Source organism: Anser cygnoides, chromosome 2 (genome assembly GCF_040182565.1).
Source record: "Anser cygnoides isolate HZ-2024a breed goose chromosome 2, Taihu_goose_T2T_genome, whole genome shotgun sequence".
NCBI classification, from domain to species: domain Eukaryota; kingdom Metazoa; phylum Chordata; class Aves; order Anseriformes; family Anatidae; genus Anser; species Anser cygnoides.
The window spans coordinates 79,615,228-79,630,011 of record NC_089874.1 but is presented as its reverse complement, the minus strand read 5'-3'; the positions used below and the strand labels follow the sequence as shown (position 1 = coordinate 79,630,011).

Below are 14,784 nucleotides of genomic sequence, written 5' to 3'. Positions count from 1 at the left end.
AAAAAGACTGGAAGTTCTTGGTTTACTAGGTTTGTTATGCATACATACAAACCACCTTGAAAAGTTCAACTGCAGTTTTCCACATAAAAAAAAAAACACATTACATATCACTGTTCAAGCATCATGAAAGATGACCTGAAGAAGGCAGACAAATAACGGGGATTGAACAAGCTTTCCATACTTTACTTTGGGATTGGGAAAAGCAAGCACAGCTTTCCACATGGGCAAGTGAAAACTTCTGGAGTAAACTTTGTCAAGCTGTAGCTCTGGAAACGTATTCCCAATTTGAAAAAGATGAGTTTTTCTTTTTTTCCAAATAGAGAATGCTGTTGCTTGTAATATTTGCGATACTTTGGAAAGTTTAGTTTGAAACAAATAAACCTTAAGATGCAGAAAGTTCGCCTGATTATCCAAACAAGGACATCCCTGTTTAAATTCTATTCCGTATTTTCAAAGAACTGTCTGTGCTTTATTTTTGCCTATAGTTCTCATGCCAACTACTTTAGTGATGGCACTCTCAACTCTCTCAATACCATTCCTAATGGTACAGTCTTTCATGTAGTCTCTACTAGAAGTATAGCGAGTGCAAAAGACTCAGCAACAGCCCCATAGAACAAAGAGTTATAATTAGACCCACAAAACACAATAGGAAATATAATGGTTTGTATCTTTGCAAATGTATGCATAAAACAAAAGACTAATACCTCTAGCTAAGAGAGTTGGAAATCCATATAAAATATTTAAATAGCCACCCTTTCCCTGCTGTGAAAAATCCTAATTACTGAGCTGATTAAAATACCTACCATATTATAAACATCTCAATTAACATGTTTTACTTCAAAAGCAAGTAACAAAACAAGTTTTATCAATATAAAAATCCATGTGCGTGCTTTTTGCCCATATAATCCTGTTTTTCTTCTTTCTTTACATTTTATATATTGCCAATATTGTCTGATTTGATAGAACCAGGGCAGAGAGTTCCTGAGGAAAAGCTGTACAGCAAATATTCACTGACACATGCACATTACAATATGTTGATTACTATATGCTGTTTGCAAAATAAACAATGTGTATTGTTCCATGCTTTTTTTTTTTTTATGCATACTGAAGACATTTGGCAACAAAAATTACTGAATATATCATTATTGACACTACAATCAACCTTCTGATGAGTGGCCCATGTTTTTATCTTGCTGCACTCTACTTCTCTTATTCATTCCATACATAGTATGGAATGAAAAACTTCACAAGAGTGGCCTCCTTATACACATGAAGTCTTTACCAGTCATTTTCCAGCCCCAGGGAAAGAACAGTGTTTCTCAAAACTACAGTTTCAATTAGATGGTATTTTTCTCTTAAAGCACATCCCTCGCATCTTATTTTGCAGCGGAGGTGGGGAGGTTAAAATCCAAGTTGTTATCAAGCTAACACAGGGCTTACTAAGAAACCTTTTCCTTAGTAAGGACTAAACAGGGGCTTTATTAAACTTAGCTAGGGCCACATGTTAATGCACATTTTTATGTTCATATGCTTTTTTTCTTTCTTTAAAGTGAAAGCTGCAGACCATGTGGAATGAAGTAACACTGCCATATCTACCCACTCATCTCTATTTCAAGCTGTTGGCATTTTACCCCACCATTAAACCCATCAACATTTACACGACCACAGGCATTAGATAAAATAGTTTAAAACACACAATAGAAGTACTTTCTGTCATTGACCTTTTACCTAAAGGTGAAATGTTGATACTCTATTCAGGACACGTCACATACATACAGTTCCAACCCACACACAACTATACAGAGAGAAAAAAAAAAAAAAAAAAAAAAAAAAAAACACACACCAGGTTGAAACAACTCCATGCAACAACTTCATTGAAATAGCTGACGTGGAAAACAAATAGCATTTCTATCATGAAAACTAGCCACAAGGAACTGTCAGAAACTGCCAAAAGAACCCACAAAAAGAGAGGAAAAAGTCAGTTTTGTGATAGTAAGCGTTTGCTAATTTACTGAACTGTACCTGTAGTGATTCCCAGTCCTCTCCTCTCTTCTTTTGAAATTCTACAGAGGACTGATGTATTAGCAGCACCTTGTAGGTGCTTTCAGGATAATTTACCATTAGCTGCAATGCTATTTAAATTTAGATAGGCATGAGGCATAAGGTTATGATTAATACAGAGAAAACCACATCTAAAGACAGGATGGCTTTGGTCTGTTGACAGTTTAAGAATTTAATGTATTCTTATGCAGATTATAGGAGCAAACTGTGCCAGGACAGGCAGAGGCAGTGCTAACTAAAGACACAGGCAGAAGAAAATGCTCCTTCTTTACACTCACAGTGCCAGTGGCTGAGTGAGAAGAACCTGCTGAACTACAGAGCACTGCAAACGCTCTGCCCCTCAGACTGGAGATCACTGGAAATAGCTTTGGCAGGGAAGAGCCTTGCAAGGCTAGCAAGGTTAGAAGTACCGGGGGGGGGGGACCTGGGGGGGGGGGGGGGAAGAGGAACGACAGCACTGTTGAACCGACTTTTAAGTAAACTTTCACGATTCTCAGCAATTTTAGTGGGAACTTAAAACATCATTAGTAAATATCTACATACACTTAGCAGTAGGTACACACAGCCCCTCACCTGCAGAACACAAACAGTACCGCTTTCCTTGGCTGCCATGAGCAAACAGCCTCCCTGTGGCGCAGCTGGGGCCTAAAGCCTGGGGCGGCCCGGGGGCTGGGGGGGGCAGGCATGGCCCGGCCCAGCGCCCCACCAGCAGCGGGGCACCGGGCAGCCCCGGCACCTCCGTGGGGCCAGGGCCGGGCTCCAGCTCCCCACAGCCCTGCCAGGCCCTGCCAAGCCCCAGTGGGGCAAAGGCTGGTGGCCCCAGGGCTGCTGCAGGGCCTGGGCCTGGGCCGGGCCGGCGGCGTCCTTGGGGCTGTGACAAACACGGGGCACCTGAACCATGCAGGTGCAAGAGTAAAAAAATAAACTTTCCTCATGTCATTCATCCATTTTGTTTCGAGTTCAATGAATGCTGGGAGAAGAGCTTAGAAAATAAGCCTGTACTTTTTTTTTTTTTTTTTTTTTGGTCTCTCTCTGAAGAGCGGAGGTATTCGATAACAATAACAATTATGAACTTAATATCAAGGTTTAGTATTTCATTTCAGGGAGGTCCCGGTGGTCTTCACAGGGATATACTAGAGGTAAAGTGAATTGGCTGCAGTCTATTTATAAATTACAGGAGGATGATGAAAGGATAGCAAGAGTATCTGAAAGGAACAGGCAGTGGAAGAGTAGTAAACGTGGAAACAAAACAGGAAAGGAAAGGGAGCTTGGAGAGACTATTGGCAGTAAGAGCATAACATGGAAAAAATACAGAAGAAGTAGAGTTCTTCCATAAAAATCAGGTATCCTAACTTCATGTTTATTCTCATTTTCTTCGCTGCAAGTAACTTTTTACTAAATGTGAATTCTACTAAGCTGAGCAATCCATAATGCCAAAGCATTTATATAATAAATGCATTGCAGATAACTAAATAAAGCTTGTCAGACTGGTTAGATATGATCTGATGTAGATGCATTCTCTTACCTTAAAACATTATCTAGAAGCACTTATGAAAGTTCATAAGCTCATGCAGTTCCACTGATACCAATGGAGCTGTGCCAGTTTGCACCAATGGAGATACACTGGGGAAAAAAAGACTTTGAAAAGTGAAAATATATGTATATTTGGATAGAATCCGACAGCCCATTGCTAATTCAGAAAAATATCTCAACGCTTACATGGCCTGGCTGAAAGCTGCTGCTAGGGCTCTGTTTTGTATCTATGGAAACATTTTCAAGCTTCGCAACACCTCCTACACAGGTATCCTGCTAGATTCAGAGCGAAGTAACTTTTTCATAAAATGCGACCTAAGGAAATTTCCAAAAAAGAAAACAAGCTTACCATGCAACATGCTAAGATTTTATACTTCACTGGGAAGAAAAAAAAAAAAAAAAAAAAAAAAAAAAGCTATCTAATTCAAGACCAAGATTTTAGAAGCTGCTTTCATCAAATATATAACTAGAGAAAAAACAAATGTGGGCATTTATTAGATTACTGGATATATAAATTCATCTAACTTAAAATGACAAGGGAGTTTTGACTGATTGCTTGTTTAGAAATAGCTCCTTCTGTCACTGACTAAAACTTTAAAAGTATAGATATACTTGCAAGTAAGGCCTAACACAGCACATTAGGAATCAAATTATCCACCAACTCAGAATTTTAACTTTTTGTATAACACACTCAACATTAAAATAGCCAACATTGTCCAGCTCTTTAGTGGTCACAATAACTGGATTTGGGCTAACAGATTCCTTTTGGAAGAAGTTTGCTATGATACTGTTATGACTTACTCCTGCAAAACAAAAGAGGAATAACCAGCCACTCAACTCATAAGCTCTATGGCAGCATTGGTCTCCTTTACATCAAACAAAATGCCAAAAAGATGTGTACAGAAGGTGGTATTGGGAGGTAGCTTCCAAGGAGGAAAAAAGAAGCACTGTCAAAGGTACACAAGTATGGAATTAGGACAGGACATACAATGAAATTGTCTGCTATGAATACACTGGCAACGGAACACAACCAAAGAAAAATCAAACAGCACATAGGAAAGGTCAAGATCAAAATGTATTTTTTGCCCTGTTTTCCACTGGTGAGGTCAGCTCCCAGGCCTCCCAAGTCTGTCTAGTAGCAGAGTAGAGAAAGATTAAGTTAGGGAGCAGTAAAGCAAATTGGATATATATAAGTCTCTAGGCTCACATGGGATGCATCTGAGAATGCAAAGAGCTAGTTGATGTCTTCACATCCACTTTTTGGGACTTCACAAGGCCATTTCACCATCTTTGCAATGTGGTGACTGAGAGATAAGAGGTCTGCTGCCTAAAAGCAAGCATATGTTAGTCTCATCTCCAAACACAACACGAAGGTGTATTTGGTAAATTAGAGGCCATACAGTTTCACCACAGCCCTCAAAATTATGGAAGCCCTTTGCAGGGACAGGCGGGACAAGGAGAGTGGAAACAGCCAGCACAGATTTAGTGAAAGTAACAACTGAGCACTCTGGCAGCTTTCTATGATGACATGATTTGCTCTGCAGATAAAGAGAGAGAGGTGGACATAGCTTATCTTCGCTTCAGCAGCACTCTCAAAATGTCAGAATTTCTCTGTGACTTAAAAGTTGGCCATCTTTCTTGTTAAGTCACCCAGACATAATCCAGAGGTGGTAAGGACAAGTAACCATTTGGAGGCAGTTTTTACTTTCTCAGTAATAGCGGGAAAGTCAGTATTTCTTGGATTTATATACCTAAATTTTAAATGGCTAAATTGAAATAATTCTATCATGAGATATTTGTACAAAGTCCAGGTCATATTTTCTGGAAAATTTTGTGAGCAAACTACTGTATGATTAGACTAATAAAACATAGAAAATATATATAGATGTGTGTTTGAACTTAAAAGTGATTCCTATCCTTTGATTAGAATTAAAAACAGATGTAAAAGATTGTGTTTATCAAAACTATCACTGCTGGTAATATCACTGCTGCTGTGGTTCAGTCAGTTCAGCTGACAAATGACAAAAGAAGCCATTCTGTTCACATACCATGCCACTGCAGGTGGAAGGATACAAAATTCTTCTGTTTACCTCTGGCAAAACCATGTTATCTCCCTGGTTCATGAAAACAATAATCATTGATAGCCTTAATTCAGAGAACAACATTAGGAAAGTTAACTTTGCTGGCAACACCAGAAAAACTGTTTCAAGAAGGAAACGCTATGATCAGGTAGCTTAAATTCTGTTTAAGTCCTTGTTGCTGTTTCCTGTTTTGCCTGCTTTAGAGCAGGTTATCTTCCATGGCCTTGTTGAGGTCTTTTGAACTGTTCTCTGAGTGTCTTTCTCACCACTGAGAAAACACAGTGATTTTGTAGGAATTTGGGCTGAATTCAGTCTGAGGAGCCTGGAGAAGAGTGAAGCAATAGGAGGGAAATGAACACTCACAAATAAGGTGATACTCTACAAAAGAAATACTAGCTGATACTCTTTAAAAATAAATACAAAAATAAATAAAAATAAAAATAAAAATAAAAAGATTATCTAAAATAGTTTTATTTTTAGCCATCTAAGAGAAGTCTTATTTTGATGAGTACTTGTGTTTTGAGCTAAGAAGTCCTGAAGAAGTTAAGGGGGATAGGCCAGAGACAGTCAGATAATAGCTACAAGACATAACCTAAACCCCCCTTCCATGCCGAATCCTCACCTCTAGCATAGAACATTGGACTTCAAGTAGAATATATGACAAAAAACAGTAACCCTACAGATTATAGCTAGCCAAGTTATCTGAAAGGTATTCATAATTGTCACAATTTGATATGTAGAATTGCTTGTCTGTAGATATGTAGAATGCTTGTCTGTAGAATTCTTCCCCAAAATAGCTCAAGGAACAAAATTAGTTTTAGCATAAACTTTCAAGAACTGAATAACATGTTTTCCCCAGTGATTTGGGGGTTTAAATAGTAATTCTTGCACTTACTGTGCACAAAGTTCATTTGTACAGAATGATATACGTAATTAACAGAGTCCCTAAGCTCTATGTCATATATATAACAAGTTCCTTCCAGTACAAACAAAACAGTGAACTGTTACGCAGTCTTATTATTTTACAGAGGTTTGAGATTACCTTTTCTTCTCTGAAATTGATCTTAAAAAAATCCCAATAAATATAGTGACCTCCTGGGATTTACAGATTAAATTCGCTTAAAACACTATTACTCTAGGACCTGCTAGAATAGACAGACAATATGATATTTAAAATATTCCCTTTTGAATTTGTTTTAATTCAGAAACAATGTGTAGAGAGACAATTCTATGGACTGTGGTACCACAGGAACTGAAAACTTAAGTCCACAGATGGTAGCTGGATTAAAACTCATAGACATATAAGTATGGTACCATTCTTGCAGACAGAGGATACTCAATGGAGCAATGGAGAATCACTAAGAAATAGACAACAGTGAATAATCCTTATTGGGGGGGATCTACTTTGCCTTTTTGCTTTCTAGTTTCTCTTACTCAATGACAACAACACAGGAGCTTCACAATTCTTCCACTACTAAATGTGGCTGATAGAAAAGTGTGTGGGCTTAAACCACCCCTCCCTCAGGTGGTTTCATGTAGCCGGATCGCTTTTCACTTGCAACTGAAATACAGAAAAGAACAGTCACCAGTGGGGGAAAAGGGCAGAGGAAAGCAAGACCTTACCGATATTATTTTATTGCATTCTACTACATGTTTTATGCTCTTGACAGCTGAAAACTCTTTTTCCTTTCCTGTATTAAGTGACTGTCACTTCTTTCAACGTGTTACCTTGTTAGAGGTTTTACGAGATATGCATGCCTTCTTTCAAAAGCAATTCTAAGGAACAGAGGGAAAACAAAATATGGAAGCCTGAGACAAATGCAACATTGTGAAACAGATGCCCTAATGGTAATAGCAATAGGCAGAAGAATAATCTGTACAACTAAATATTAGGTAAGGATTTCCAAACTAAATGATTCTACGATTATGATAAATTTAAATAAAACATGAAATATTTTGTCAGATGCATGTTTCCTTGAGCTTCTTTCAGAGACAAAAAGACTACTGTTTTTCATACCTTCTGTAAAGAGCTGTAGCTTCAGTGCACGTCCTATTTCTTGCTTCAAAACAAAAAGGAAATAAAAGACTCTGCTGTTACTTTTCCAGTCTCTCGGCATTCCATCTTTTTTTACCCCAGGGCTGAATTTGGCCTCTATCTCATCAAATGATCCATATCAAATATAATGATCTTTTGACAGTATCAGATTGTCACTTCAATTTTGTGCATGTTTTTTTCTGTTTACCTTTCCTGTTCTCCCCAAGCTTTTTATACTGATAGTGCAGGCTCATCTTTTCAATGTAATTTTAAGTTTCTAGTACATCTGATTGAGTAACAGTAATTGAAAAACAATTCAGATAACAGCTTCAAATACCTTTTTTCATTTTTTTCTTAGACGAGAAAAAAACATTTTTTTTCATTATTCAAAAATGCATATGAACTAGCCAGCTGGTCTGCTGTTGAGCACTTTGTGTGTTATTGTGTGCTTAGACAATTATAAAAGAATTTACAAATGGATTTAGCTTGGCATGTTCATACTGTTAATGTAACTACATCTAATCTCTTTATTGCTTGACCAGTGCCTTTGAACCATTGAAGAGAAATCTTCTATGTTATAATAATGGCTGTTTCATGAAACTCAATTTTGGAATAGGTGGATTAATTCCAGTTTTTAGAATTGCAGATTCCTATAATTATATGCATAAGGATATTGCACAGTATGGTACCTGTGACAGCAGTGACTCATGATGTCCCCTCTGTTAGGGGACTTGAATTTCACCCATTCTTAAAACTGACCTGGCTTGTTTGTCATGTTATTATATATGCTATTTTTGAGCTAAGGTCACTACTTAGAAAGTTGAATAGCTTACTGCAGGACTGAATATATTCTGGACTAAAAAAAAAAAAATATTTATGTACATGCTCGGTCAAGACCCTGGATGAGAAGGTTTCAAGTCATTGAAAAATAAGGAAGAAAAACAATGAGCAAAAATGGAAAAGATAGGAATGAATCATTGCAGAAGCTGTCTACCTGAAGACGTTTGGATGTCTAAGCCTTCTCCTTGCCAGAAAGCTGGCACTGCAGATGTAGGAGGTGACAGAAAACTGAAAAATAAATCACAAGTGTAAATGCACACTTTTTTTTTTTCCCCTGATGTGGCTTACTGAAGCTCAGCCTCTCTCTGATGTGCTTAACTTTCCTGGTTTTAATTTTTTAATTTTCCTCAAAGGTAGCTACTTCAGAGGTGCTCTGCACTGAAGAGGCAGGGGAGGAGGGTAGTGCAGGTGTCTCTGCAGATCTCAGTAAGAATGGCATGACAGTAAATCGCATAATAAAATACTTTTTAAGTAACGACATAGCAATAGGAAGGAGAAGAGTAAAACCTAACATTCCTTCAGGTCTAAATGCCACATGGGAGAACATAAATATTTTTGTCGATTAGGCCAGCTAGGGAACTGAATCGCAGACAGGCATATGCAGTGTATCTGTAGCAGTGATGGTTATTTCACCACCCAATTTGTACAAAAACAGGGTGTTTGCAAATCCTGTTCTTGGAAGGAGTTCTGGAGATTCTCCACACTACTGGGCCAGAAAAAAAATAGGTTGATAACTTAGGGACATGGGAAAAGGAGTTTGTTACAAGCATAAAAACAGTTCCTAATTCTAAACGGGCCAGATTATTTACTTGATAGTATGTCATATCCCTCTTGTCAAACAGAAAGTGATAAATGACAGAACCATATCAATATACTGCACACTATGCTGGGGGTCTTTAATGGGTATGGCTGAGCTTCAGGAGGAAAAAATTGAGTGAGCCTGGGCTGCTGCGACCTGGAAGGGCTGAGGGAAGAGGGAAGCCATGGGGGCTTTCTGGAGGGGAACAGAGCATCCCCTTGCTGCCATGTGCTCCTAAAAGGGCTTGGGGAGCAGGGCCTGGGAGAGGGACTCCGGGGCAGGAGCTGAAAGATCACTTGTCACTGAGAGCAGATGCAGTGCCCAGCCTTAGAGATGGTGGAAGGATTTTCTCAGAGACCCACAATAGACTGTGGAGTTCCTTGTAATTCAGGAAGCCAATGAAAGTTTCAGTGCTTAATAGCAAGTCTGAAGAAAGTGAACAAACTAAGGTGAACATGGAAATCCTCATTCATTCTCATCAGGGCACTGTGGGGTCTGGCAGCTCCCTGGGGCCAGGAGCATCTCATTTTTCCAGAAGTGTTGAGCTGGAGAAACACTTGTTGAGCTACAGAAATATCACAATACACTAATATCACAATACACAATACACTAATGAAACTGGATCCAAATTTGTCAGCCAATATTTAGAAGATAAAACCAGTGTGCAAAAGCTTTTAAATAGAAAGTATAAGAGGAAAGGGAGGGAGAACCAGCAAGGTCTGTGGTATTGCACTTGCATGAGAGATGTGAAGCCATCCTCTGGAAAATTTTGACAGAGGTCTGAGGTGCTTACGTATGGATTCATACCACCAGGCATTACCATTAATTTTCTATAGCTTCTAGAAGCTATATATATTTCCTTTGACTGTGCCAGCAACTTAAAAGTACAGTGGCAGTAAAATAAAATATAATGGGAAATAAAAGGTTATCTAATTTTTTTCAGAGCTCAAAGATTGACCAATATCTCATACTGGCTGGGGGGATGCTGAAGGGTAATTTGTATTTGAGAATTAATATTTTGTTAAAAGGTAAACATTTCCTTATCAATAATTCAATAATGTGATGGCATTTCGGTTTGTAAAAAACAAACAAACAAACAAAAAAAAAACCATAACACAGATCTTGTTAGAAGGAGGGATTGTCCATTTCAACCCTAATGAATTAATTCATTCTTCATTAAGAGAGAAAAAAATTTCTGAGCTGTATCCACAAAAATATCAGGCAAAATAAATGCAAGCACATTGCAGATAAAATTAGCAGTGAAACAGACACAAAAAAAGAAAAAAAGAAAAAAAAATAGAAATACAAAATACAAGTACTGATTGCCTTATGTTCAGCCAACCAATAAGTGCTGTAGACACTCATCAGTCCTCACAGAACTGTAAATGCAGCATTTTGAAAAAGATTCTTCTGTTTGATCAGTTAGCTTCATTTTATAAAAACTTTTTTGTTGTTGTTGTTCTTATAGGAATAGAAAAAATGTATGAACAAAAAAGTCCAAGAAGCAAATTAAAACAAGAGTCATAAGGATACTCTACAGAATGATAGAACTAGTCTTATCTGAAAATATTAAGTGGTTGTCTGCTGAGCAGAAACTAAAGAAAGGCAAGCAAGATGTAAATTCCTAGTATCTCATGCAAACTCAGAAGGAAACTGTCAAATAATAATGCACTGCTACTGGAAAAGAATGCAGAGAAAATGAACTTTGTGTTATCCCGCAGTCTTCTGTTACAAACCAGCGCAACACCATCAGCTTCACCAGTTTACGTAACACAGCCCAAAGCTGGCCACCACTCAAGACTTCAAGTTAAAGGTAGAGTGGTCCATGTTGCTGAGGTCTTAGCCATTTGTTAACATGAACATAAGTTAAACTCGTGATTAAAAGAAAGTTTATACATACAATGATGACTGACAATGCTGAACTGGCATTTTGTATATATCTGGTCTCTAAGAAAAATCAAAAACTGCTTCAGATTACTTTGGGAAATGATTACGTGTACTTTGAGAAACTACATTGTGGATGAAAACGTTAAAAAAGTACTACTAGCAATCAGAAATGTAGTGGGATAGTTCACTAGTTAGTGAAAGATGGGCCAAGAAGCAGGCCATGTCCTTGGGAATAAAAACATTCACAGTGGCAGTTCCTGCAGAATCAGTGTTGTATTTGATGTTCATAGTCAGATAGAGCTTTCATTAATTTTCTTATACACTCATAAGCTTTTTAAATGTATATTTACTTCTTGCTAAAAATGGATTTTAGTGTTTCTGTATGCAATTTAAAATATGCAAAAGATGAAGAATTAATCAAGCTTTTCAGAATGTCAGGAAACAAACTGAGTTTGCTTTAGTTTAATTTTTGATTGGAGTTTAGTTTGGCTTCTTATTAGGGTTTGGAAATTTCCATCTTGCTGGGATCACCAAGTGCTAACTGACTTCATCTGACAGACTGCACGTACCTTGGATAGCAAATGACATCATGATATGGCATATCCAAGGTGAATGTCACCACTAGATAGCAGTAATTTGTGCTAATGTAATGCCTCATGCAAAGCACCAGATACTCCTCCAACTATAAATAGTGATGCCAGACTATGGTAGGCAATTTGACTGACAAGCAAGGACTTGCGACAGCAGCAAGATACAGTAGCTCGGCAAGGGCATTTGAGAAGAGTTCAGGAAAGTAGGACCATTATTACAAATCTAGTAAATTATACTGACAAGAAACTCTTCTAAACTTTGGCAACTATGTTAAGGATTGCACTTCCACTTCTTCCCCATGTTCTTGTGACTCTTGTGAAACAAACAGGGAATTTAAACAGTGCCAAACACCTAACTTTCAGTAGTATGTTTCTCTGCAAGGTCCATTTCCCTGTTCCCCTTTGTAGCATAGCCAAATGGAGTTAGGTGCCAAAACCTCTGTACAAGCCAACAGGAGAGTGAGGTTCCTCATAATGTCACAGTGCTGAAAGTAAAACTGTGTAAGTTGTAGTTGATACGAAATATAGTGTCCTAAATTGTACTTATCTCAGAGGTTTAGTCATCTTTCTGTGGTAAAGGGAAAAACTTTACCTTTTAAGAAAGTTTTCAGTAGTGCGAAACCTGACAAAAATAGTTGATTTTTTTTTTCCTCCAAACAAATAAAATAGAAATCATCCCTTCCTTTCAAAACATATTCACATTTCTATGTACTTCTGGAAACCTAAACCTTTTCTTTTTGTTCCACTTATGAAATTATAATAACTATTGATTCTGGCTTCAAGAAGTGGCAAAAAGAAACAGCGTACTGTTTAGAAGCATAGTGATTTTTATATACTAATCAATCCGAAGGGTCATTCTTTCTCCAATACTCCCTTTGAAAATAAACATTTTTTCTACCCTTTCCTACATACCTCTTCTTTACCCATAACACTCTGGAAATGTTAGAAACAAAAAGCCTGCTTAACACAGAAACCTAAAGTTTCGTAGTACCAACAAAAAATTCCAACATGTAACATAACAGCAATTCTGAAAATTTTGGACATTCAGAAACTGAAAAATTTAGACCTTCAAATCTTTATAGTTTATAAAAAAAATCAAACTTTTTGCACCTTTTCCAAATCTTCAGCTTTTTTCATACCACTTTAAAGATGAAAATACTCCCTTGCCATCAAACAGGCTACACACAAAAGATTCATTTAATCAAATGTCTGTGGTTTTAACCCAAGTCTTTCATGGTGAAATTTCAAGAGGAGTCACAGAAATACCTATATAAATAATCTAGACATCATAAGGCTAACTTGCATTTTAGTCTGTGCATTTTAGGATTGTCAAAGGAGTCACAAGAACTGAAGCTTGTCTTTCTGAATTTAACTTTGTAATCTTACTCTTGCATTCATCTATATTTTTCTTTTCACTATTACAAGAATAGGAAAGCTGCTACTTTGTAAGAATGTGAAAATGATATCTGTTTGTTGAGACAGGTGTCTGAGTCAGCCAGAGCTTTGAGGTAAATATGCCTTCATCTGTTCCTTAAAGGCAGTTCCTCAAGGAAGATAAAAAGACTTTCAAAAAAAATAATAATTTTAAATGTTTAATTAGAATATGAACTAGAATTCTTAACATTTTTGTTTGTTTCTTTGTTTGTTTCTTTGTTTCCATAGGGAGAAGACAAATTTACTAGGCTAGACAGAAAGAAGCTTCCTAAAGCTGAGAAAAGTTTGAAAAGACCCCAGCCAAGTTTCTTTTTCTCCCATCAGTGGAGCCTGGTTGTCTGCTCTCTGTTCCTCCGTGCAGCCCCTCCTTGCTCATCTGCAGACTTCAAGCCACTTGATCTCTCTTTCTGTCTCTTGCTCTTGCTCTTTCTCGCTCTTCTGCCTGAAATTTCTGAACAGTGCTCTCTCCAAGGAAGACTTGGTGGCTGTTCATGGAAGAAACGCTCCACAGAAGCTTCCACTGCCCCTTCACTCCTCCTAAAATGAATATGATACAAACAATACATAGCAGCAATCACCCCATGTGCTGGCATTTGTTCAAAAAGACCATCCAAGTTTTAAAATCCACTATTAAGTGAAGTCTATAAGTGAATGTATGAAGCATCTTTACCAATGTGAGTAATATTCTTACAAGAAGCAGTTTTCTGTTAGCTTTAACTAAAAGAAAAGAAACCTGACTGCATTACCTATGCTAAAGAAAGAATAAATATATGTCCCCTATGAGTGAAAGCTTGCATTTAATGGTAGATTGTAGAATACAGCAAGTTTACTCCAAGAAATTACTTTAAATGGAGAGCACATAATCTAAGAGTTTTGACAGCCCTGTATTGCAATGCTGGCTGTTTCTCATATGCCCAAAGGTGTCAAAAAATGCTTGTTCCTCATAGGTAATTCTAAAATATTTTCTGGTTACTCAAAGAAACTCATGTCACTGCTGTTTAATTCTTATATTCCTGTGGATAGCAGAACCTTCAGAAAAGAAAGCCAAAACAGACTCTCCCCCTAGTACTGCTGAAATAGGCTCTTTAATGAAAGCTGGGGTTGATTTAACAATTCTGACCTCTTAAGCCAAGCACTGCCAGTCATGCTGTGTTATGTACCAGATGTAATGCTACATTACTTGTCACATCTAATGCCAGCTGATGTGTTACATTTCAGGCATGAACAGCTGAATGTAATGATATTTTATTTATTTTATTTTATTTTATTTTATTTTATTTTATTTTATTTTATTTTATTTTATTTTATTTTATTTTATTTTATTTTATTTTATTTTATTTTATTTTATTTATTTTATTTTATTTTATTTTATTTTATTTTATTTTATTTTATTTTATTTTATTTTATTTATTTTCAGGCAATTCCTAAATATCGCAAGTCAGGCAGGCGGGGCAGGAGGCCGGCGTGGCTGACCAGGAACATTCTAATGGAGATTAGGCGGAAACAGAGAGTGTTTCGCTACTG

At 37.2% G+C, this 14,784-nt stretch overlaps 1 long non-coding RNA gene across 1 annotated transcript; it reads left to right on the top strand.

The window, feature by feature from the left end:
- Positions 1–7,788: 7,788 nt before the first annotated feature.
- On the top strand, positions 7,789–13,618 carry LOC136790129 (uncharacterized). Its single transcript, XR_010829481.1, has 3 exons — positions 7,789–9,798; positions 10,818–11,162; positions 13,489–13,618. It is a non-coding gene; the product is annotated as an uncharacterized lncRNA (long non-coding RNA).
- The last annotated feature ends 1,166 nt before the right edge of the window (positions 13,619–14,784 follow it).